This window comes from Nicotiana tomentosiformis, chromosome 7 (assembly GCF_000390325.3).
Source record: "Nicotiana tomentosiformis chromosome 7, ASM39032v3, whole genome shotgun sequence".
Classification (NCBI taxonomy): domain Eukaryota; kingdom Viridiplantae; phylum Streptophyta; class Magnoliopsida; order Solanales; family Solanaceae; genus Nicotiana; species Nicotiana tomentosiformis.
In genome coordinates, this window is record NC_090818.1 from 81,844,841 (window position 1) to 81,869,265 (window position 24,425).

At 35.5% G+C, this 24,425-nt stretch overlaps 1 long non-coding RNA gene and 1 pseudogene across 1 annotated transcript; both read right to left on the reverse strand.

Annotated features, from left to right (window-relative positions):
- Positions 1–1,020: 1,020 nt before the first annotated feature.
- Positions 1,021–24,425, reverse strand: part of LOC104120236 (uncharacterized) — a 38,211-nt pseudogene continuing 14,806 nt past the window's right edge.
- Positions 5,203–8,191, reverse strand: LOC138896524 (uncharacterized). Its single transcript, XR_011409847.1, has 2 exons — positions 6,550–8,191; positions 5,203–5,410 (listed from the first exon to the last, which is right to left on the reverse strand). It is a non-coding gene; the product is annotated as an uncharacterized lncRNA (long non-coding RNA).

Here is a 24,425-nt window from a genome sequence, read left to right on the forward strand (position 1 = left end):
AGCTCTTGCAAATTTCATGTGCTCTTGCAAATTTCAGGTGTAGACTCCACTTGCGAGTTGTGGGAATGCACCGGCTTTATTGTCGTTGTTGTTGTAGTGCTTGAATAGTTGTCTGGCACAAATCTTATTGGTACTTAACAGTAAAACCAAAAATTTCACATATTGTTTTAGGTGAACTATAATTAGACTTTGTTTGGATGGGTGAAACGCGAAGACGAACTTAAACTCCATTGATAGCCATTAAAAAGTTTCGTAACTTTTAATTTGTAAATCGAGTTTTACAAAATTATTATTTGTTTAAATTAGGTGTTGTTTCAAATGATTGAAAATATCTTTTGGAGTTTATATCTCAATTTTAAGTAAATTTGGTGAAGATTTAAGTTAATTTTGATTCAAATTCATATTGAAATTCGAAGAGAACGACAAAAATAAATTATATATATTTTATATGTCGGGTGTGCAAACCACATAAAAAAATATACACAACTAATGTAACTATATGCAAGTTATATGTGTTTGACCAAATTGTATATAAGTTGTATGTTTTGATCAAATTTGTATATATTTTATAAAAAAAACTAACTACTTTTTGTAAATAGAAAAACCTGGCTACACTGGGTAAATATAATATTAATTTTGTATTTATTGCAAAAGTTTATCTTTGAAGAGACTTTATGAAAGATAAGTCGCTTGCTATGGCTACTTGGTTCAGTTTGTCCAATTGTCATGAGAAATATTTCGCTGGTAAAGATCCTCACAGAATAATATATTTCTATTTTCTTCTCCAAATGGAACTTGTTATAAAAAAAATAAAAAAATAAAAGGAAAAACAGAGAGAATAAGAACATAGCTAATTCGAAGAGAGGGGAAAAAAATGTGACAATGTGAAACTTGTTCCACCATGGCATGTCCATGTTATGCAAATATAATCTTCCTACATTGGTTGGCTTAGCTGAGGGATGTCTCCACTTCATTAATTGGTCATGGATCGAGTGACAGTGGGTTATTTTACATGGTTCCTTTTCTTGAAATGTCTAATCGCAAGAGGCAACTGCTAGTGCTACACTAAGATCATTTGAGGTTCCGCTTATGTACATTCTGTATGTTTCTAACTCGTGTTGATAAGCATGACCACCATAGTAATTCTCACTAAGGTGGCCATGCTTGGTGAATATGATCTCTCTCAAGGTTGGTTCATGGCCATTTAGAAGATTTCCCATGCTTAACACTTTCCTCCATGATTGGTTAGCGATGGGAGTTGTGAACATGCTTGCCGCTATCTCCCTTTCACGTCGCCCAACCTTTTGTTTCTTATCGAAATCCTAAGAGATGAACGACGAAAGTCTTAAGCAAATAACAAGGCAAAAGAGAGTTGTGTAAAGTGGACTAGTCCATGGAAATAATACAAGAAAACAGAAAGGACTGGCCATGAAGGCTAAAGTGATGGACCAAAAGTTGTATGCCTTCGAAGTAGTTCAGCACAAGCATAACATATTCTTGACCCAGATATTAATCTCTCATTCATGAAAAATCAAAAGAGAAAACACGTTAAGTATACCTTTTTTACTTCACTGACAGTTGAGACTGTTCCCATTCTTGGTGCATAAAAGTTGTAGCAGTCATTGAAAATTGATTCTAATAGACGCGGGGCATTCATGAACTTGGGATAAAGCGATGCAGCAAGTGTGATCAACTTCTCGACATGTTCAAATATTGCACAAAGCCGCTTCAAGTCTTGAATATCTTCAGTGTCAATAGAAAGATTACTTGCTGTAACACAGAAAGCCAAAACTGTCCAGTTACAAGCTTGCAAAGACCTACTATAACGCAATAACATACTTGATTGACAAGTTTATTTTGCAAGCATCTGAGAGTGGCTGCCATGGTGAGGTTAAGTTGTCCAATTTTGGTTGTCAGCTGCTTTAAACCACCAAATGTTGTTCTGTTTAGTGTGTCTGCAGCTGCCCTAAAAGCAGTACAAACCATTTGCTCCAGTAGTTGACATGGCCGCAGTGTTTCCAAATAGTGAAGAACCTAGGTCAGTTGAAGAATACAAATTACTTTCAAAATCAAGAGATCAATGTAAAAGGGATAGGCTGTCTAAAGACCAACTATTGGAGATGAGCGCATGCTACTTCGTGGTAAAAAATCTAAATAAATGTGTACTCCTAGGTATTTACTTTTAAGATCCTAATAAGAGGCCAGAAGGTTGCTTCATCTGAAGAGACCTCACTTGACCTTGGTTTCATTTGTCTGGTAAATGTCCGTTTCAACGGAAACTTCAATGGGCAAATGACTGCATGTCACATCCCTTTGAGCAATATCGCCATATTTGTCACGACGAAACAAGACACCATATGGGGAACATCAATCCCCTACTGGCGGAATGTGGCCCATATTTCATATCCCCAAGTCACTGAATGTTTGTCCATTATAGGTTTCTTACCCGTGAGAAAATAAGGGAAAAAATATATTATTGATATTCTGTTTAATTATAATACAACGAGCCATATTTATATAATACATATCCTACTCCTGTTCTATGTGGGACTAGGACTAATTCATATTATTTACATAACTATCTAACATTACCTACCTAGGGCACCATTAGAATAACCCTAGGGAGTGGATGCCTTTATATAGGAACTTTTGCCCCGGCAAGCTGCCATTGAATCATGTTCATAAAGCTTGACACTTTCGTACAAACGGACAAGTGGAGAATGTTATTTCTAACACCTTCCCCAGGAAATGCGTCATTACTGCTTTTATTGCCGTGCCTTGAATCGTGTGCACTCAAGTAACACTTGTGAAGTACATATATGAAATCACTTCAACCGAAGGCATCGAAGTACATCATTATGGCACTTTTACCAAAAGCTCTAGAGAGCACAATAGAGAGGGACTTTTTAAAATAATCTTCTGAAACTCCAAGGTCACATATCTCAGGGCAACACTCATGAAGCATTCTAGTTGATCTCTCGATTAAAAGAAAGTTATTTCCTATATCTGACAGTACCCTGTAGAGGCGAAACTAAGTTGAAGACAAAGGGTCTCGGGCACCCACCAACTTGGCAAGAGTTTTGTTTTATGTGTATATAATTCTTATAATTTTTTTATATGGTAAGGTTGGCCCCCGTAGCAATAAAGCACCTGTGGGTACCTTGGTTGAAGGTTTGCCCATTTAGGGCTTTCTTTATGACAAGGCCATATATCGTTAAAGGTAACTCACATATTTTTTAGACGATCCATCTTTTTTTTCTTTTTCTCCTATTTGTTGTTTCTCAATTCTCCTCCTCCTAACTAAGTCTCTAAGAATCTCTTAAAAATATTCAGACTCCAACTATTTTTGGCGATCTTCAATTCGACAACATCAAGTAAGTGGTATATCCATAGTTCTGCAACTCCTCAATTCACCAGCTTCAATTCAAGTGGGTGCAACAACAAAAACAACTATGCCTCAGTCCAAATAACTTGGGTTCGACTATATGAATTCTCACTGACCATGTTTTTTCCATTTAAGCTCAACTCATGTCATCATCATACAAAATAAAAATGAAAGTAAAAAGTAAGTTAATGTGCATAAATAATACTAATAATATTACAACAACAACAACATACCCAGTATTATTCTACACCATAGGGTCTGGGGAGGGTAGTGTGTATGCAGACCTTACCGCTATCTTGTGAGGATATATACATATTTCTATAGCTTCATTTTGCCATACTTTTTCCCTAGGCAAGACTTTCTTGACCCATAGCAGAATTAGGGATAGAGGGTTTGTTTCAACTTTTAGCTAATTATATATTATATAGGGATATTACCCTTGATAGGAGGGTGTGGAGGTCGAGAATTAGAATAGAAGGTTCGTAGGTAGTCGAGAGTTTCCCCTTTCATTACCGGTAGTATTAGTAGCACTCTTGTATTTTCATATTCTTAGAGCTCTATTTACACCTTGTTGTTTCGTTCCCTTCAGTTATTTTATTTTTCTGTATTACTGTTTGGTGCTCCTCCGCCTCCTTCTTTCTTCTTCTTCTTTTTCTTTCTTCTTCTTCCTTTCTCTTCTTCACCTTTTCTTGAGTCGAGGGTCTACCGAAAATAGTCTCTCTACCTACGGTAAGGTTTGTGTACACACTACCCTCCCCAAACCCCACTTGTGGGATTAGACTGGATTTGTTATTGTTATTATTAGATATTATATGCGGAGAAAATGCTGAAACATTAAAAGGACGAACACTACGAATATCGAGTTTTGTGTTACTGTTTGGATAGTTGGAAAATATCTTAAGCTAAAACAGGCAGATTTCAGGTCCTTTATTTTTTTAAAATTTTATGAAGACATTTCAGGTCCTTTCTTCCTTGTAAAAGAAGCTGGAAACTTGCAAATTTCTATTTTCAGATGAAAATATTTCAACCAATTGAAGTTATAAATCATTGAGGAAGGATTCAATTTCCATGTGAAATGTTATCACTACAAGAAAGAGCTCATTTTGTGGGGGTTAATTTAAAGATTTGTGGCAGTTTTTGACCTCCACAAAATATATTGTGGCGGATTTAAAAAATGTCACAGTTACCTTCGCCACAAGCATTTCTGTGGGAGTTTTTAAGAACCTCCACGACAACCGTCACAAAATCAATTTATAATTTGTGGGAGGTTTTAGAGGCAATCAGTGACGGTTTATAACCTTCTAAATATGATCTCAATGTTTTAAAAAAATATTATGTGAGAGTTATAAACCCCCACAATTTCTATCTCAATCTTTAAAAAAAATTAAATACTGGCAGCTTATAACTGCCAGAATATTTTTTTTCTATTCAAAATTTTAGTTCTAGGATTCAATAAATACACCGTAAATCTAATTCCATTAAAAGTATCTAAACAAACCAACATCACAAATTCAAGTTCATATCAAACTAAGGTTATACAATACATACGGTATATGATAGCTTGAACATTTTACAATCTAGAGTAGGTCAACAATAAATAAATATATAAAAGTGACATGTATTTGCTTTGGTGATCTGTATTGTTGTCACCTCGTGATACTCTTCCGCCCATGAGTGAAGCAGACTCACTCTGCATATCACTATGCTGGAACTGTGAAATAAATCAATAATTAATTTATCAAATTAAATCAAACCACACCAAAATCAAAATCTTTTGGAGCTAACTTCAAACAAAAGCAACAAAAAGTGCAAAAAAATTCTGGAATAAATTAAAAATATATACTACTAGCTTACCTCAATATCTCATTTCTAGAGGAACTAACAACTACAAATATGAAACAAATTTGGTTACTTTATATAATCTAGGAAAAGAAGTAAAAGAATTGAAAATTTAGGAGATGAGTTAAGAAACATAACTTACCCCCCAGTGTCATCATGCAAGCACATCAATCCTTTAAACCAAATCTGCATAAATTTAACATCCAATCAAGTTAGCTTCAACAAAGCTTTTTGTCTCTTGAACTACTTCATAGTAAGAGATCCTCTTAAAGGAAACACATGAGCACCATAAATTTAAAAAGAGGTGAATCAAATAAAAAGGGGTGAATCATATATGAACATCATTTCTAAACATACTTTTAAATCAAATATGAATACCATTCTAAGCATACCTATAAACCAAAAAAAAAAAAAGAACTACTTAATTATTGTTACCTTCAGATAGGGCACATATTTAATAAAGTCAGAAACAACATTTCCCTTTACTACATTATTAATTAGATGATATGTAACTAGTTGTACATACTCGTCACATGGCCAAAAAGTGTTCAAGTTCTTGCTCTTGATATGTCTCATTCTAGTATATTTCTTCTTCCATCTCTTCTTACATATCATACAAATTAAATCTTTTGACTATGGATGCACAACACATCATCTACATAATACACCTTTTGTGCTTGAGATGCTTCAATGTAAGGCTCAGGTTCTTCGCTCTCTATCTCTAGTAACCAAATAAAAAATTATAGTTCACTGTCTTTTTTCAAAATAAATTAAGCATCAGTGGTATACTAATAATTAACCTACCCAAAAATCCCCAAGATTAAAATTCACTGTAAGACCTTAGCAAGTAAAAGAGATACTAAAGACCATGTAGTTTTTTGAGATTTTCCAATGTAGATGTTAGAGATAACATTAGCAAATACCATGTCTGAAGAATCCCGATGTGCTCTCGCACAATTATTAATATATGGGTCTCTTCAAGCAATTTTAACATCATACAACATAATTAAATTATGGTTGGAATTTGAAAAAGCTTTACGTTAAGTGAAAAGCTCTTTACAGAAACACTTGGTAATCTGTAACCAAAAGTAAAAGATCTAATAGCGGAGGTACCGTTTGTTTAAAGTATTCATATATTTTGAAGCATATATATTTAACAAGATTTACTCAATAATATTCTTCAAGAAGGACTATTCCAAGACAGATTGTCCATAAAGGTTTTATTACTGATTCAAGCAATAACTAAACTACAACTGAAAATCACAAATTCCATGACTACTGAGATAAAGAAAACAAATTGAGTTAAGAGAAAAGGAAAAAACCACCTTAATACGAGTAGCGGCATTCTAAAGTTAATTTGCCCAAAAAGATACTTCCCTTCAGAAAAACCCCTGTCATCCTTCAAGCCTGAAAATAATTGAATAAAAAACCATTAAACTGAAACATTGGGGCAACGGAAAATACGTAATCCCTTATCTTAAAAGTCAATGTAGGAGCCATAAATTGAGAAGAAGAAGAATACCTAAACGTAATTAAACTAGATCAAAATTGAAGCAGATGAAGAAAGAACATACCTGAAGCAATTGAAGCGAAAGGAAGTCACAGGGAAGAAGGCAGTTCAGCCGAATTGTTGAAAAGAGAAAACCTTGAGGCATAGTGTAATTAAAAGAGGGAAAGATTTGGGAAATTTTTTGAAATGGGAGGGAGAAATTACCGCGTCTGTTTTTGGAGCAAACAAGAATGAAAATTTTAAGCAGCAAAACCAAACTAGTTGAGAAAATTAATTTTTGTTTTTAATAACAAAAATATTTTTGGCATCAATAAAATTGCTAAAATCTCTATATTAGATAAATGCAATAATATTTTAATTGGTATGATGAAAATAACGAAAATCCAAGTGCTTAGTTTTGTTAGTATTATTTATATCCTTTCAAAATTTATATTATCTCAAATAAAATGATAAAATAAAAATTATGTGTATATAATTATAAAGCTTAAATATCTTTCAGGTAAATATCGCGCGCGCCTGACGTATGATCGTTACCTCACATAAGGTGTTGTTTACGGTCAATCTAAAGCGTACTATATCACAACAATGATTTATACTTGCCTTCGAGCCTATATTTTTTACATAGCCTTAAGGTAAGTTATTTCTTACTATTCGCCAGGCATTAAAAATATATAAACATTCATCAATAAAATCTTTATTACTTATATTTATATATTTTTTTGTCTCATTCTACTATTTAGCTACTACTGCCTTATTCTTTCTAATTGTAAAATTTTATCACGATCTCAATTTCCTCCGTAGGATGTCGTGATGACACCTAGTCTCAAAAACTTTTACAAAAGAAACCTCACAATAAGAATAATTTTGTGAAGGTTAGAACAAAAACGCCACAAATAAAATATATATTGGGGTCTTCTACAACCCTCACAAATAAGCTGCCATAAAAAGAATTATTTTGTGGGGATTGACACAAACGCTACAAAATAAATGTATGGTGGAGGTTTTGTATAAACCCTATAAATAAACCGCCGCAATTTAACAGATATTTTGTAGTGTATACATCAGGTAATTAACATTTTTAAGTTCTTGTTTCTTTGAAGTTTCAGACTCCTCCTTTTTAAATTTTTTAATATGATTTTGTTGCACAATGTCTAAATGAATTATGTGAACTGAATTCAAATTAATATTTGTATTGAATTGAAATCTTTGTAGTAGAAAATTATCATCAAACTTGACAATTAACATGGAAAAATATCTTAGCTGCTCCCGCCATATGCCCTAAACTCGTCCCCAGCTCTAAAAAACCTGATCAACCCTCCTCCTCAAGAGATTCATGGAAGTTAAATGATAAGAATGGTTGCAAGCTGTGAAGGAAAGTTTGAACATCTAAGGGGATAAAGAAAGGACTCTCGAAGAGATAGGTAAAAGGCTGTATGAAGCCGAGGGAGTTATTTAATTTGCGAGAAACCTGTGCAGCTCCCCCCCCCCCCCCCCCCCCCAATTAATAAGTGGGTATGTTTCACCTTAAGCTATGTCTTGTAGCAAAAATATCTCCAAATTTTAACTCGTGGATCAAAAATGCAATTTGTCCAATTACCTAATTGTAATTCTCTTGATTATATTAGAATGGATTTTTAAGGGTGACAAATAATGATTTAATATCTTGAAGATAACTTTTCCCCAAAGCATAATTTGTAACGCAGGAATTTATGCCTATAAGCATCTCAGAATACCTTTTCTCCTTCTCGATTTGGATCCAAGAGAGGCTTCTGTTCAGAAGCGGGCAAAGGAGGTGCCTCATTCCAAATCTTTCTCCACGAATTGCCAAACTCAGACATTCTTTCTGAAAGCTTTCCTCGAGGGGGCCACTCAACCGTTAACCCTTTGATTGCATTATCGTGAGATGCTCCACTGTCCATATTATCATTGTTCTCCCAGTCTCTAGGTGAATGCCATCGGATGAAATCTTCAAAAACACATCTGGATTTGCTGCTTTAAATACAGACATATCTAGTTCATAGTGCAAGGATTATCAAGGATGAGTTCATGAAGGAGAGATTAATTCAAGTGATCTGCACACCTAGAAAGCAAATAATTTTCTGAAAGAGTACATTTCATGTGATCCACACCACTAGATATGCAGACTAGATAATTGACAGGGAAAACAAATCAAACACTTGATTTACAAATAGGTAGCTGCAAAGGGTAACTGCACTTGAAAATTGACAGAGCATTAACTAACATTGATCAGAGATCCTTAATTCTTTGAGAATTCCTAATCATCAAATGTTGTCTCCGAGACAGTGAGGAGTAAAGCTGCTAGTATGCAACTTTTTGACATTTATTAGCTCTTGTTTCTATGTTTGTTCTATAGTAAGGTGACACAGGAACAGTGTGGAAGGCTAGATGAGTCATATCAAGAAACGAATGACTTCAAAATTCTCAATGAGATGCAAAATGCAAATGTCTGTTCAGAAGAAAAGCTGAGAGCAAATGGACCTCATTTCATCCTTCAGCTAGTGACTGTGCCTATGTCATTTTTTTAATAATATATATAGCTGCAACATTAAAAAAATAAGAAGGGTAATAACAACAGTGCTCTGCTGTCTGTAAACCATGAGGTTGACAAATATCAAAGGCAAAAAATGTGCTAAAAGTTATTAGCTTTAGGCACAAAATCTTTGCATTATAAAACTCTCCAAATGTTTGCAAATTCTCAGTACAATGCAAGTCAGAGATCTTCAAGAAATATCGGCATTTCTCGGATGGTAAAATGAAATTCCACTTTAACGACCACTGAGAAAATACCATTACATGAACATGGACATGATGCAAAAGACAGAACAGCAAGGAAGGCCTTTCAAGAAAATAAGCACAGAAGTCAGTACCTGATGATAAAATGTCTTTCTCCAGTTGAGCCGAAAAGCTCTGTAAAGGAACATTAGAAACTTCCATCGTCAGATGAAATGAAAGTATTACCGTTCAAGGTGAGGCTTTTAGGTAAAGCAGCAGAATGATAGATTTACTGGAAACAACTGTTTTCATCCTAGGAATATACGATACAAGAAACATCTGCAGATCTCCACTCCAAACAGCAGTATGATTATGATAGCCAAACAGAGAATGGTAGAAGAGAGTTTTCTGTTCAAGAAATACCAATTGTAGCTCACTCCATATTTCTTTAGCTTTGCATTCTAAACAAAGATTGCTACTCTCCGAAGTGGAACAATATTTTAGAGATACTCCGTGAGCTAAAATAAAAATGGTGGGCTAAAAAGTAGGTCTAACAACATTGAAGTTAGTAGTCACAACAACAGTGCAAATCCAGGTACAGACCTTCTGGAGAGACCCATATGGTTACAGATTGTAATTGAATATTTCTTAAGAAAATTAGTCAAGAAAACCATTAGCATTAAGGAAAAGTTGTGAGGTCAGACGCGTCTAAGGATCAAGGGATTGCTAAGATGGCTCTTTACACTTTTGTTCCAAACGTCATCATGTGCCCAATCATCTTTAGCAAACCTACTAGCAATCTCAAAATATGGATAAGGTGGTTTCACAATTCATAACCAGACCCCGGTACTGAAGATCCATAGAATGGTGAGAAGGTAATAGTATTTCTCTTCTTGAACAGGTTAAGAGCTGTCAAAACAAAAAATCAGAAAACATATACCTGATCCCACTATGCACCTAACCATTCAATTATGACTACTACTTCAGACTTTCCAAAATAAGCACCAATCATTTCAACAACAAGAAGCAATGACCTGCTGTAGGGATAGTAATACCACCAAAATTGATGATTATCTTTCAGGAAATTGAATTGTCGATAATAGAGTTTGGTGCTCACAAAAGAATCGCCTAATGCTTCAACAGCTTGTAGACGTTCTTCATGCATATCTTCGGTCATAACTGGCGGCTCCTATAGGAATTTTTCAGAATAAAAGAAAAAATTTTAATATTGTGCACCAGAAACAAGAGAAGGTTGGACAGTAAAAGACGCAAATGAAACAAATAAAGACGATGTTAGCAATTCAAATAAACCAACCTGTGTAAATGGAGCATGCATGTTCTGTTGAGATTTCAAAAGCATCATAGAACCCACAACACCAGCTGATCCCCTCCTAATTAATACATGCTGAATGCTTAGCATCACCCAATTTCACAGTATCAGAATGTCCAGAATTAGAAATATGACCCACAGAATCTTTTAGACCATCTGGTCTTGATAGACTGCCAAAAAAACAGGAAATAACTCAATTCAAATAAAAAAAAACAAAGGCAAACTCTGAACATTCTGGTAAGTTTGGAACATTTGTCCAGATTGTGCACAGTAGAAGTATCCCCAACTTACAAGACCAAATTCATAGGCACTGCAATTTTGCAGATCAAAATCAAAGAATTGGTTCAAAAGTAAATGAAGGAAAAACTGGAAGGACTATACCTAGGCTAGTTGAGATTACCTTAAAACCCAAACAATAGAAGCTAATACCAACAGAAAGAAGTTATAGAAGACTATACACTTAAAAATCTATAGAACAGATCAGGATTAGTCAGGGATCAGCCTGTTTCTCCTTATGAGAGAAAAGGTTGGGGGGGAGGGGGGGAAGGGGGGAACTGACAAGCCCACCTTCACGTAATACCACATTTTAAGTGTTTCGGATGAATATTGTCTAAAAGGACTGTCATATAAGTTTTAAAAAATAGGATATAAAACAGGACCGTCAATACCAGAACTACTGCATTAATTTATTTCCCCTTAAATGTGTGCCAAATAATGGGAATATTCTCATATACTGTGTGCACGTGTATTGGTAAATGTTTTAATGGAAAATATATTTTGGTGAAAATTGCCTTACTTTAGAAAACTATTTTCTGGATCATTTTCCAGTATTTGGTTGGACACAGAATCAGGTGGCTTACGTGAATATTAAAGGTTCCAGATGAGGTAAGAAGGTGGTGCTAGTGTTAAGCATTACATGCTGCTTGAAGCAAATTGTATGAAGTAAGAGTTGATAATTTATTTATTTATTGAGAAAGACGAAGTAAGAGTTGATAGTAAGAGTATGTTAAGCTTTTGGGAGTCAAGTTATATTCTGAGAAGTTCATTGCAGTTGCTATTATAATTATCTTGACCTTATCTTATTTGTTTTCTTGTGATGGAGGACTATAGTTCTCCTGTAATTCCAAAGCATAGTGATTGTGCTGACGCACTCTAAAATATGTCCTGAATCTTTGGATGTTTGTCGGATCTACTTCTTTCGTTCATTTGTTTTCTAATTTATGCATAACATCATGAGATTGAGGTGGATATGGTGTTTTTTGGCTCGATGTGTTAGGTATAGCCTAAAGTGTTTTCCTAGAGAAATATTTTCCGGTGTTTGGTTGCCTTAACCTGTTGAAAAAATTCCCTTTGCAACAATCGGGAAGTATGGAGTAAGTCTTTTTGCTCTACAAGTATCTCGCGAAGGAATTTTTTTCAGCAGGGCAACCAAACACAGGAAAATATTTCTCTAGGAAAACACTTTAGGCTATACCTAACACATCAAGACAAAAACCACCATATCCACCAATCCCAATCTTATGATGTTATTCATAAATTAGAAAACAAATGAATGAAAGTAGATCTGACAAACATCCAAAAATTCATGACATATTTTAGAGTGTGTCAGCACAATCACCATGCTTTGCAATTACAGGTAAATTATAGTCCTCCATCACAAGAAAACAAATAAGCTAAGGTAAAGGCCAAGATAATTATAATAGCAACTGCAATGAACTTCTCGGAATACAACTTTAGATTCCCAAAGCTTAACATCCGGAGACTGGAATGCAAGCATGAATAAAAGCACTACCAAAAGGCAGAAGAACTGAAATAACCTACTTTGGAAAGACACGATCCACTGACAATTATCATTCAACATTAACACAAAAGGTTCTCACTTGCTTTTCACCTGTCACGTTCTCCAGAAGATGTCTGAGTCTTTCCATCACGAGGAGATAAACAACGCTTGACCTGAGTCTCTTCCTACATCACATTGGTTAATAGGTTTCCTGTCAGGCACACAGCCATAACACTGTTTTGACATTCTTAAACACTTGAAATGATAGCATTTATTGATACTATAATACCTTAACATGAGCAGGAAAAAAACTTTTTTCACCGCCCTTTGGACTCTCTTGTTCCTGCTGACGCTTTTTATTAATGCAAATTGAAAGCTACACATTTGAGAGAAGAAAAAAAAACAATTAGAGCAGATAGATAATATTTCATCACCATATCTTCAAAAGAGAATCCACTAGAGAGAAAATGCAGAGGAACACAATCAGTTAGAAGACTCAAAAACTTCATCTTTCACAAAATTAAAAGATATTGTACAGTTTCACCTTCTCCCAAAGAAAGATTTCACTCTTTATAAGTGAACTGGGCAACAGATTATCATGAAAATCTATGCAAAATTACAGAACATCATATTATAAGCTGAAAAAAATGACATATTTATCCATATCTGGTAAGGTCGGGTCATATTGTACATTCACAATTAGTTCCACTGTCAGATTGTCTATATGTACAGCAATGAATTGCGCGGGTGGACTTCAAAATTAACCACAAGAGGATAGAATGAGGCATAGGAAGGAGCAAAAGAGGGAAACAGACACGGCACTTAAACAATCTAAATGCATCATAACACAACTTCTTAGTGGCATATACAGACGTCCTCATGGAATCTATAGACATGAAATTTCAAGCTCAATATTTTTCAATTCTCTAGTCTATGAGCAAAGCATCAAACTCCAGAGGCTACTTACCATGTGTAGTTTCTGGCTAATCAGACAGGTAGATAGATCAATTACACAATTAGATGGCATTCTAGGTACTGGCTGTGACTCTTCCCAACACCAGCGAACTTCCCGTCTACCTATACGGTCAGCCTCAAATCGCCTGGTGAAAAGGGTTCCCATATTCTGAATACCAATGTAAGCTTTACGAGAAGGATCATGCACCGGAACGAATGCTGGACACAAACTGCAGGGACCAAAAGGTGAAAAAGATCAAAAGTGTACTATATTATTCATTACAGAAAGGAAAGAAATGTAATATACATAGAGATGAGCATCACCATCTGCTGAAGAAGCCAAATACAAGTATGATCTCTACTTTAGAGCAGCACATTAGAAATTCGACAGAAGTCAGCTTAATATGGTAGAGATTTATACCTTAGCTTCAACAAGGCGGTTATTTTCAGTGGTCGTACTAGTCATCTCTGCAGATTTTCAATTACAGGGTGTAGCTAACTCCTACATATTTGCAAAAGTTCATTTTTTTTATAGAAGTGGCAGGACGCTTCTCTTGCCAACGAGTGAATGCTACATATTTCTTAGTAAAAGTTTCAAGTGATATAGATATTATGCCGACTTTTCTTAAAGAAACAAAAAACCTATCCTTGCAATTTACAGAGCTTCCAAAATATGCCGACTTTTCTCCTTTCAGTTATATTGGCTTTTTGCAGAAGGAAGTCTAAAGAAATTCAAGGACTCTTGTAACATTAGGGCTAATGTGCCATGCTGCTTGCCGGAGGATGAAAGATTTTTTTTATTGAACAACCGAGAAATCCCCAACGGCAAGCTGGCACACGCTTCGAAACTCAATGGATAATGGGCTCACCTATCTACCCTTCATCACAGGATTTTGTATGTGGCACATTTCAAACCATGACGTGCACCTAATCCACACATCACGTGTTGTACTCTACCAATAGACCAAAGCCCCGGATGTATGAAAATAAAATACGTAGCCATTATCTTCACATCTTTCTCAATTTCTCAACTTCTATGATTCTGAATAACCAACTTTATATACTGAATTACAATATGTCACAAATTATATGTTGTTCTCTCAATAATGGATACTCTGTCAACTTCTCTTTCATTTAGGGCCCATTTATTTCTAACAAGATTTTGCTTAAAATTGAGCAAGGTTAGCTTGCTTCTATTGTATTACACTTAAATTATGAAGAGAAACCTTGACAAAGCATGTTAGTTCACCATCAAAATCTCACTTTGATTTTGAAAAAGACAGATTAATCCTTTGAGTGATTTTGAAGAAGACTAGTACTTCGGTTCAATTACTAAAAGGTATAGATCCGACAGGTTGATATAATAAGAAGTTTGCAACTGACAACCATACCTGGAACAGTTGGACAAGGCAATAGCAACTGCACTTAGAAGTTTGCTGGCCTCTGGTCCATCAAGAACCACACCACTGGCACTTTGAAGAGCAATCACCTAGAGACATGCATTCAATATTGGAAAAGAAAGTTAAACATAATAACCCAAATCAAGGTGCTAAGAGATAGAGATACCAGGAACTTTTTTTTTTTTTTGATAAGTGATAGAGATACCAGGAACTCATTCACCCCAAAAAACAGCTGCAGATCATGCAGTACACAACTCCAGTCATTTCCTTTTCCTGGCACAACTAAATTTTTGGATATTTGTTAGGCAATCCCAAGAAAAAAGAAAGAAACATATTTTCAGTTTTAATTTCAAAGTAGACTTATTTACGTACCATCATTAAGTGTTCCAAAATAGTACTCCATGCAATAGCTTTTCATCTCATACTTCAGGTCAGCTTTGACTTTATATAGGCCCTCAGAGATATTCAAGCAGATAGCGTCCTTTTTCTACCATCACATAATTTGCAAAAAAACAGAAGCAAGGAATCAAGACAAGCAATAAGAGAATCTTTTCCTTCATACTTCGACCAAAAGATTCCACTCAGAGAAATAAACCGTCAAGGAACTACTTGTTTTTTTCCTCTAAAGGAACCACTTGTTGACAGAAATAAATCCATTGTCACAGAAGCTATTAAGAGATATAAATAGCAAATTATCCCGCACAAAACCACATAGCATGTTGGCTAATAATTTATTTTTGATAAGTGGAATAGCTAGTGATAATATATTAGTTTCCGGAAAAAATCATAAATATTACAAACATTAGAGATGATAAACCTGAAACATCTAATAAACTATTCCAGCATCTTATAAGTATAGGACAACTAAAAGCAGAAGATTTTAAGGGAGCCATTACTCCTTCAAAAGTAATGGCAAGTGCTTTCGACCTTGTTGACACTCACTTAGGTTTCGCACTTCAACAATGATGAATGATCACACCTAGCACTTCTTTATAGGTATAGGTTGAGGTTGAAGTTCAAATTCTTTTTAAATAGTCTTTCCAAAAGACAGGCTAGTAGCAAATCTTTGTGGAACGACCTAAACTAATTAGAAGACTTTAGTAAGCAAATCTTTTGTTTTTACTTAAGTATCTGTCACACCTATTATTCGACCTTTCAATCTTTCAAATGGAAAATCAAAACCAGTCCCTTATCAGGTTTATTTAGGGACCACGCTAATGAATATGGCATCAACATTCAACTACAGCCATCACACTCTCTTGAAAGATGGAGAGAGCGAGAACTTCTACTTCTGGTAATAGCAAACTAAGATATAGTATTCTCAACCAAATCTTGACCTCTTTCCGTCAAATGTATGAAATGAAAGTCAGTAGTCAGTCAAATACACAGTCAAAATGATAAATTTTTAGTCAATGTGTAAAATGATCATTTCCATTGGGCATGCATGTCGTTCAATAAGTTTAAATCATTAATGAAATCACAAGTTCTTTTCCGGTAAAGATGAGGTGAATAAACAAAACATTCACACCAACAAATTCTTCGTGCCATCAGCCAACCATTTCCTGCATACTGCCTCTATCTCAGAAATGAACCTGTGATATAAAATATTAGTAACTTTAGTTTCTTCGGCTCCTATGATAAGATTAGAAGAGTTACTTACCTCGAACAAGTCGAATCAAATGTCGAGCAAGCTAAACAATGCTTCAGAAATTCCATTCTGTGCGTATCAATTTCCAAATGGCTCGAATCTAGTCACAATTAATTTGATTCAGTCCACACAATTTATAGGAATTAATTCCATATCAAAATACTAATATTTTCCAAAAATCCGAAATTACGCCCCAAAAATCACCCGTGGAGCCCACGTCTCGGAATCCAATAAAACTCATAAAATCCGAACCCCCATTCAACCATGAGTCCAACCATACCAAAATTACTCAAATCCGACCACAACTCGGCCTTCAAATCCTCAATTTAAACTAAGAGGGTTTCAAACTTTTCCAACTTAATTCACCAATTAAATGATAAAAACAACCATGGATTCAGGTAATTTAACCAATATTGAGTTAAGAATACTTACCCCGTTATTTTCCTTGAAAAACTCCCGAAAATTGCCTCTTCCCAAGCTCAAATCCGTCAAAAACTGAAATGCCCAGGCTTTTCTTCTTCGCGAACGCGGTCAGTGCCTCGCGTTCGCGAAGCACAAAATAGTTCCCGTCCAAATTCCTCCTTCGCGAACGCGACATCACCCTCGCGTTCGCAAAGCACAAAATACCACTGCCTCAATGCCTTCTACGCGAACGCGTTCAACCCATCGCGAACGCGATACTTCATTCTCCCCTCACTACGCGAACGTGACACCCCCTACGCGAACGCGTAGACCAATTGCCTGGGGGTCCTCAGCTGCTTCCTCTCTTCTTCGCGAACGCGTAACACCTCTCGCGTTCGCGATGCACACCCAGTCCACCCTTCGCGAACGCGTTCTTCTCTTCGCGAACGCGAAGAGCAAATATTGCCAGCCTCTCAGTTCCTCTTCGTGAATGCGAGGCTCCACTCACGAACGCGATGAAGGAAACCAGATGGTGCATCAGAAAAATTCCAGCAGAGTTCCAAGTCCAAAATCCAACCCGTTAACCATTCGAAACTCACCCGAGCCCCTCGGGACCTCAACCAAATATACCAACAAGTCCTAAAATATCATACGGACTTAGTCGAACCCTCAAATCACCTCAAACAACGCTAAAACCATGAATTACACCTAAATTCAAGCCTAATAAACTTTAAAATTTCTAGTTTCTACAAACGATGCCGAATCCTATCAAATCACGTCCGATTAGCCTCAAATTTTGCACACCAGTCATAAACGACATAACAGAGATATGAAAATTTTCAGAACTGGATTCCGACCTCGATATCAAAAAGTCAAACCCCCGGTCAAACTTTTCAAAATTCAACTTTTGGCATTTCAAGCATAATTCCACTACGGATCTCCAAATAATTTTTCGGACACACTCCTAAGTCCAAAATCACTATACGGAGCTATTGGAATCATCAAAATTAAATTTCGAGGTCGTTTACACGTAAGTCAATATTCGGTCAACTATTTCAACTTAAGCTTCCAAGCTAACTCCGAAATACCTTAAAACCAAAACCAACAATTCACACAAGTCATAATACCTCGTAGAAAATTATTCAAGACTTCAAATAGTTGAAAGGAGGGTAAATGCTCAAAACGATCGGTCGGATCGTTATAGTTCTGGATTTATTTTCGGATGGACAAAAATGATTAATTTAGCCCATACAGAGTATATTCCGATGTGTATAAGTTTGTAGGAACTAGTCTCACGATATGCACGTTGCGCGTGAACCTTATATTAATGAGTATTAAAAAATTTAAATTATACAAATATTATCAGTTAATGTGTTTGAGTTATTAAATCTATACTATATTAAATTAACAAAGCCCCTTAATGAAATATTGTTCGCCTTTTTTATCCTTTAAAATTAGTTTTTAAATTGGATAAAATTATCATTTAATTATTTTTTCTAATATTTAGGCCTTTAAAATCAACTAAAATTTTACATATTAAATCTTTCATTATTTGAACTAATTGATTAAAAAAATCTAATATTTTAAGATTTTAGAATCAATATGAGTAATAGTGAGTCAAGAATTATATAATTCACTTCCTTGTGATTTCTAGATTTGTCTTCAATTACCAAAGTTTTGCAAAAAAATTTGTTTTGAATTGATTAGAAGAATATACTAAATATAAAGAATTAATTTATAGAAGATTGTAACAATAGTCTTTCATACTTTAAATTAGATTATTTGAGCTTGATATACCTTTGTTAATAACTTATTTAATTGCCTTGGCACAACTTTTGCAGTCTTCAACATATTTACAATTTTTCTAGAAATGTAAATAAATACCATAATCTATTTGTGGTTTCCTAGTTTTTCTTTGTGTCCTCTTTGACTTCTCCTTGAAATTAATAGTCAAATAAAAAAGCATTTCTATTTTTTCCATTGATATTTCTTGCTCTCCTCTTTTTCCTTTCCCAAAAAATGATCATTAATTTTTTTTATCACAAATAAATAATTACTATTTTTTCCTAGCAGTGATTATTTTTTTTAACGCTAATGGCGATACTAATTGTAGAAATATTTGCCGTAGTAAATTTTAAAAATAGAAAGGTATAATTTAATAACCAAACTTTTAAATAAATTACTTATCGATTTAAAATTAAGAATGGCAAATAGTTTGGTATGGAAGAAAATAAATAGGCAAACTTGACCTTGTATGATTAAAATATTAGGGCAAAGAGCACAAAAGTTATCGTGGAGTTTTATTGTTGGAAAAAGTAAGATATAGATTATTCTTACGTTTATGCTTTTACATGATTTTGTGTTTTAGTTCATATTTTTTAAATAGTCGATGGTTTTTTTATTTTCTTCTTTAATAATTTATATAAAGTAAAAGTTTAATTAACTTTAATGTCCTAAATATTAGGACTTCATATTTAATTCTCATAAGGAATAATTTAATAAGTAATATTTTAATTGATTTTTAATTTCAAAAAATTAAAAAAATAACTTAAATTATAATTTTGCCCCATATAAAATATATTTTTAAAGGGTGAAAAAGGCGAACGATATTTCGCTAAGGGCCTTCGTGCTTTTAATATAGTATAGATTAGGATATCAGTATGCAGATTTCTCATGTTGTATTCCACTTTGTTGAGAGCCAAATTAAAGATAAAAATTATTATCCATCTTGATTTGATAGAAATCGGACGCGCGGAAGTGTTTTGAGTTTCATAATCTGATTCATGCGTTTTAACGTCCAATTCATATTTTTAGATGTTAATTTGGTATTTCGATCGCGCGAGCGGGTCCGTATTATGTTGATGGATGTGTGAGTGTAATTGGATGGGGTCCCGGGGGCCCCGGATGCAAAACGAATTGGAATCGGACTCGGAATTTGGACTTGAGGGAGCTTCTAGTGCTCCAGTTCTGGTGTGTTCGCACCTGCGAGGTTTTGGCCGCAGGTGCGACCTCACAGAAGCGGAGAGCTTACCGCACCTGCGAGCTCGTAGGTGCGAGGAAGATGGTCGCAGGTGCGGGCTAGGCCAAGGAGGCATGGGTTCGCAGGAGCGGGCGACTATCTGCAGGCGCGTGTGCGCAGATGCGGACCAGCTCCGCAGAAGCGGACTTGGCCAAGCTGGGCAAGGACCGCACCTGCGATAGATTTTCCGCAGGTGCGACCCAAGGTCCGCAGAAGCGAAAATCGTTGGGGCAATGAGGTCCATTTAATGTCGGGACTTAGGCTTTTTGGCTCATTTCATTCATTTGTTGGAAAATTTTAGAGCTATTTGAAAAGAGGTTTTCACCTAGTAATTTGAGGTAAGTAATTTCTAAACAATATGAGTTAATACATGCATTTAAGGTTGGTAAGTGGGCCGGTCCAGGCCCGGGACCGACCCGGGACCGCGGGCCAAACGAGCCAAATGGGCCAGGACCGTTAGGACCGATTTTAGTGGGCCTGGACCGGTCTCATTGGGCGGTCCTATGCTTTGGGCCCACCAGGACCGTGACCATTTGGCCTGTCAGGGACCGGAACCGGTCCCCTTGCGGGCCAAACGGTCCCAACGGTCAACTTTTTTAAAAAATAAAAATAAAAAATAGCCGTTGGGCTGTCAAAAATAGTCATTGGACTGTCAAAAATAGTCGTTGGCTATTTATAAAATAGCCATTTAACTCCCCTTCCCCCTCTCCCCAACTTTGTTTTAACCCCAAACTTTTTATAATTACACTTTTCCCTATTTTTAACTATAAATACCCCCTCATTCTTTCATTTTTCTTACAAAATCATCAATCTATCACAATCTCTCTCTAATTTTCTTCTATAATTGCTACTATTGCTTACTTTATTGTTATAATTTGTGAAAAAATTATGAAGTTGGTGAATTGAAGTCTTCAAGTCTTCAACGATAATCAATTTTCAACAAGTTGTTCCTCAATTCGGTAAACTCGTTCCAACTCTTAAGTTTTAATATTATAATTTTGTTTATTTTATTTATTTTCTATTACTTTATTAATTAAGATGGCTTCCTTTAAAAAAATTTGGTAAAAATAAGGAAAAATCCAAGAGTGGCGAATCTAGTGCTCAATCTGTTCCTTCTCCGCTGCCCCGGGCTCCCCGAACCAAACCCCATATCCGTCCTACACCTGCTATTCTTGATAGCGATAATAGTTTATTACAATTTACTGAGAGTCAATTTTGCCATAATATTAGAGCTGGTGAACAATTAGACCATGAATTAATGAATGCTCTTTATTCAAATCCAACTATTGATGAAAATGATGACGAGGAAATAGATTTTGATAAAACTCAACCGGATGATGATAAACCCACAATTTTAAATATTGAAATTGTCCAACTAGATGGAATTACATGTATGAAAGCTTGGTTGTTGCATATGAATATAGAAACCTCATAAACTCAATATTTAATGCACATGTAAGTGATGATGATGAGCACTTTACAAATGGGGATTGGGCTAATGTTAAAATACTTGTAAATTTTTTAGAAAAATTTTATATTGCTACAAATGAATTTTCTGGGCAATATTATCCTACTATTTCTAACTGTTTAGTTTATATTGCAGAACGAAAATTCCTCCGGACCTTGACGGGTTTATGAAGTTTGTAAGAGATACCATTTTACTTGTATGAACAAAAATTAGTATGAATTATGTAACTTGTATTTTGGCACATCTTGATTAGTTCCTTTTTCTTCTCAATTGTGGTATTAGCACCTTGTTGTGCTCATTCCATAGGGGGGATGAAGACTAAGAAAGATATTATCATATTTTTTTTAATGCTATAATAAAATTATAAGGCATTTCTTTGAATATCTCTTTACAATATTTTTGTCTTTAGACTTTAAATTTGAATTAAAAAATTTAGGTCACAATTCTATAATAAAATTTACAAGGCATTGCCTTAGATATTTTTTTTTTAACATCCTTTTGTCTCTAATTTCTATTTAATTTTTTTTTTAAATCCGTTGGACCCACTTAGCCTATTTAGCCTGGAACCAAACGGTCTTGGTCCCTACAAAAAGACCATTTGGCCCGGGACCGTTTGGCCCGTTTAATTTGGGACCGGCCCGGGACCGGGACCGGGATCGTTTAGACGGACCCACTTGGCCCGTTTAGGCCCGAGACCGGCCCACTTGCCACCTTACATGCATTTTGGGTAGATTCTTAACATATAAATTGGAGAAATTATAGGTTTAGTTAAAAAATCTAGGTTTTGATAAAAATGAGATTTAACCACGAAAATGATTATGGAATTAGGTAGAAATTATATATTTGAGTTCGTGAGGTTATGGGTAACATTTATCTTCAAAAATTTTTGGAATTCGGGCACGTGAGCTTGGGGGTAAATTTTAGGAATCTTCCAATTTGGGGTTGGGTAATTACTCTAACAGCTAAATTATAAACTTGTGAGCGTATATCGATTAATTTATATAACATTTGGCTAGCTTCGAATTGTTCGCCACTAAGTTAAGGATTTAAAGCGAATTTTTGAGCCGAAAAGTGAGCTTTGAGACGAGGTAAGTCTCTTGCCTAACCTTGTAAGAGGCAATTTACCCCATGGGTGTTTTAAATTGATATTTGCTTCTAATTGTGGGGGCTACGTGCGCACGAGGTGACGAGAGTCCGTGCGTAGCTACTAATCATACTTAAATCCGGGCAGTTTTAGGATCCAAATCATAAAATACTTGTATTGTTTGCACTTTATTTGTTAATTTAAGTGCTTAAATTATATTGAAACTTGATAAAGAATTCGTAAAGGCCGAATTTCACTTACTTTGAGTTTTGGCGAGTTATTTGTCCGTTAATAGAAATTATGCTTCCTTGTGTATTAGTTTTGTGATAACTTTTAAATCGGATGTTCATAGAGTATTCTCTCTTCTTGTGCAGCGGGGTGAACACCTCGGCAGTATAATAGATGCATCTATGGTTCGTGCCGCTTGACCCTTGGCAGTGTACACATTATTCTGGATCGAGCCGTATGACCTCGGCATAAATCGTGCTTGTTAATGCTTGGAGCCCGAATACACTTGATATTATTTTCATGACTTAAGAGGTTATAATTATTTATTGGCCCGAAATTGATTTGGAGTTAGTATGTGTTAGTTGGAGATTGTTGGAATTTACTATCAGTTAAAGAATCATTTATTCACTGCTTGCTATTATGTTATTATTATTTTTCACATATTCCATGCCTATTTAGAATTTCTGTATTTTATTGTTGGCCCATAGTAAGTGTCGATGTCGACCTCTCGGCACTACTTCTTCGAGGTTAGACTGGATACTTACTGGGTACATGTTGTTTATGTACTCACGCTACACTTCTGCACTAATCGTGCAGGATTTGAGGCAGGTGCATCTGGTGTTCATTCATGCGCGCACTCCCGTTATCTCGAGGCATAGTGGTGAGCTGCTCTTTGAGTCCGTTCTGCAACACCCGCAGTCTCTCTCTTTTGTATTTACTTTTTGTATATCTCCTTTCAGACAGTAGCATAGGTATTTTGTATATTCTATTAGTTGCTCATACACTTGCGACACCGGATCTTGGAAATATGCTAGTAGACACTTAATAGCCTTTGAGTATTTATTTCACCATACTTGCTCTTTTATTAGTTTGCGCTTTACTTTATCAAATTTTTCACTTCTCATTTACTTAATAAATAAAAACCAACTACTTTTAAATTATTAAAAAGAATAAATACATGGCTAGTTCACCGTTGGCTTGCCTAGCAGCAATGTTAGGCGCCATCACGGTCCATATGAGAAATTAGGTCGTGACAATATGGTATCAGAGCACTAGGTTTACGTAGATCTCATAAATCATGAGCAGTCCTAATAAATTTTTACGGATAGGTACGGAGACGTCCGTACTTATCTTTGAGAGGCTATATGGTATTAGGAAACTTCTCTTTCTTCATCTCTTATACAAAGATGGATCCATAGTATAGCCGGATTTAGAGAGAATTTGGGGGGAGGGGGGAAGGTAAGGCGGATAGGGTTCACAGAAGAGAGGAGGGAGATTGAGAGAATGTAGAGGCGGATGGTTGGGGAAAATGGGAACTAGGGTTAGGGGCTCTTGGGTAATTAAAAATAGAGAGGTTGTTATAGGCCGTTGATCATTTGAGATCAACGGACATGATTAAAGGGGAGGCGGGGCGGGTCAACAAATGGGTCCCGACCGGGTCATGAGTAAAGGGGTTATTTGGCTTGGGACTGGGGACTGGGGACTGGGCCTGACATGTAGGGCTTGTTTTGGTCCGATTTTAGCCTGGTTTTGGGTTGGAATTAAAAAATACGAAAATTAATTAAAAATAATTATAAAATGATATATAAAAAATCTATTTCGAAATTAATACTTTCAAAATAATAGTGATGATTATAAAAATATA